Source organism: Corythoichthys intestinalis, chromosome 14 (assembly GCF_030265065.1).
Source record: "Corythoichthys intestinalis isolate RoL2023-P3 chromosome 14, ASM3026506v1, whole genome shotgun sequence".
Classification (NCBI taxonomy): Eukaryota; Metazoa; Chordata; class Actinopteri; order Syngnathiformes; family Syngnathidae; genus Corythoichthys; species Corythoichthys intestinalis.
Window position 1 is genome coordinate 54,508,113 of NC_080408.1, and position 2,811 is coordinate 54,510,923.

General features: G+C 37.5%; 1 long non-coding RNA gene across 2 annotated transcripts; it reads right to left on the bottom strand.

Annotated features, from left to right (window-relative positions):
- Positions 1-406: 406 nt before the first annotated feature.
- LOC130929451 (uncharacterized) lies at positions 407-1,401 on the bottom strand. Of its 2 annotated transcripts, none has more exons than XR_009066894.1 (5): positions 1,313-1,401; positions 1,136-1,211; positions 754-857; positions 624-678; positions 407-506 (listed from the first exon to the last, which is right to left on the bottom strand). It is a non-coding gene; the product is annotated as an uncharacterized LOC130929451 (long non-coding RNA). The 2 variants fall into 2 exon arrangements; XR_009066895.1 differs by having other exon boundaries at positions 429-468.
- Positions 1,402-2,811: the final 1,410 nt, after the last annotated feature.

A 2,811-nucleotide genomic window follows, 5' to 3' on the forward strand; every position in this document is an offset into this window, starting at 1 on the left:
ATGGGCTCCTGTTAAAAAAAGGGGTAACAACATTACAACTATACTCCGGCAAAAAATAAATGCATTGAGAAAAACTATATCCAGCACTTGGCTGCTGCCTTTCAATGAGGATATGCATGTATGCATCAAATACTTGCATAGCATAAAAAAATACAACTTCTTAAAAAAGAATAAAGCCTAGAACCAGGTATGACTGCAAGCATTCCCCGGAGCTGGGCCTTCTCTGACTATGTACAAGTATTTCCTCTTCTCACATTCATCCGGTCAAAATTATCTACTGAATAGGCCAAACCACCAAACAAATCCTGTCGGTCGTTCACCAATTTTGTAAGAGCTGTACGAAGTAGAAGGGTACAATTAGATATACATTTTAGAACACCAACAACAACAAAAACTTGCCGTTTTATGTTGCTATTTGTCCTCTCATCCAGCCCATTCGTCTAAGGATGATATGCAGCTGTAACACTCCTTTCAATGCACAGGAGGGCACAAAGGTTATCGTTGAGCTGAAAAATTGATACATTGTAAATAAATCCAATTAAAAAAATAAAAAATAAATAAAAAAGGGGGAAAACAACAATGCCAAAATCCCACTGTGAAAATAATTTAATGCATTCAGATACCTAATTGACAAATTCTCTTCCTTGGTCGGACAGGATTCTTTGGGGGCATCTGTGTCTATAAACAATTGAGCAGATCCGTTATGCCACTTCTGATGCTGTTTTGGTTTTTAAAGGAAAGGCCTCAACCCACTTGGAAAAATAATCGGTGGCAGTAAGAATGTACTGAAAGCCATCCTTGGTTTTTGGGAGAGGCCCAGTCAGGTCTATCCCAACCAACTCCCAAACAGCAGACACCTGTGAAAGGCAAATCCAATATTGAACATATCTCTTACAGCTATTCCTACAAAATCTGAAGAGCACCATGTTTTATCTTTGAAGTTTTTAACTTAATCTGGGTAGATGGCTCCCACCTTGATATGAAGGGAACACATAAAAACCTAATTTTCACGCATGTCCAAATATTAAATACATGCGTGACATTAGACAAAGCTGTTTCCAATTTTTCACGCATGTAATAAAAACCAGAAATACATTTCTTTATTTGATTACACACGGTCACTATAAAAATATACCTTAATGCTTTGTAATGGCTGTGTCACACACAGCCAAAGAGTTACCAGTCCTCTGACATCCGTCGCATTCAGAGACCTTAAAACAAATCGTCATGAGAAACGGGTCAGGTTAATAAGATCTGAAATAGCTCACCAAAATTAGTTAGTGACAAAATGCAGAAATAAACCATCACATACCCATCAGTCAATGTCCACCGTCATGCCATCCCAATAATTTCTGGAGTACATTGAGGATCTGGTTTTAACAATGCCTGTGTGTGCACCAATTGAAGCCGAGTGTACTTCATTAAACAGTGATCGTGCTTCTGTTTGGGACTGGATCACATATAAACACAAATACACACAAATAACAATTATATTGCTGTATACACACACACACACACACACACACACACACACCTACACACACACATATATATATATATATATATATATATATATTATAAATAACAGCAACATCACAAATACTTTGCCTACTCACCGTTCAGTTTGAGCTTCTGCATATATCTTCTTAAAGCACATTTCTGAGATTCACTATAAATTAGGGAATTCACCCCTAGACATAAAATTGAAAATCTCCTGGAACCTCTTCTCCATGTTGTACACCAACTGTAAAGCACATGCACAGAAAGACAAATTTGAAAAATGACTTCCAAATACTTTATACATACACTCCCGAAAACAATGATTAGCAGTTAAGCTTTTTTGAAAATTTTTAATATATATAGGACTTAGCTTTCTCAAAATATAATGGCTTAATTGGGTCACTAGCCATTTGTAGATATGGTTAATTTCTGTATGATTTCAAGCACGAAACTCCATTAAAACCCAGGTGACCCAAATGTTTAATGCTTATATCATACAATGCTAACTTCCGTACGCTGTGAACCGGCTTTAATGTAAAAAAATCTCTCTTGAACAATAACCGAATCGCCATTAAAACCTTGGCGACCAACATGTTTACTGCTTAGACGTTAACTTCATTACGCTTTTGTCTTGCAATATCATCAATATTCCAATTCAGTCTTTCGTGTATATGTATTTGCTTACAGAGGTTAGCGGACAAAACGCACTATACAATGAATATACTTTAGAAATATTACTCCCTTCCAACAACAACAATAGAAGCAAGGAAGCTCGTGTTTACTCCTTATCATGAGACGTTAACTTCGTTACGCTTTTGTCTTGCAATATCAACAATATTCCAATTAAGTATTTCGTGTATATGTAATTGCTTACATAGGTTAATGGTCAAAAGGCACTATAAAAAGAAAATACTTTAGAAATTTACTCACCAGCACGACAACCGCATGAACTGCGTCGTAGTCTAAAAGGAATCTCCAGCCGGACTTGAAGGCGCACAGCAGTGACGTAACGAAACAGCCCAGCCCTTGTGATTGGCTGTTTAAGAAGAAGACGTCTGATTGGCTGAAGACGGGCTCCAGTTAAAAAAATGCATGTGTTCTTCTCAGTTGCGCATGACGGGTATCAAAACGATCCACACATTCGTAAGTGGGAATTTGTAATTGGAAGCACGTTACAAATGCGCGTAAAACAATTCACACACACATTTGGTGAATGTGTTTGTGTTTCGCGTGCTATGTGTTTACGAATCCCACAATGTGTGTGTGTTTCGCGTGCTATGTGTTTACGAATCCCACAATGTGTGTGGTTCA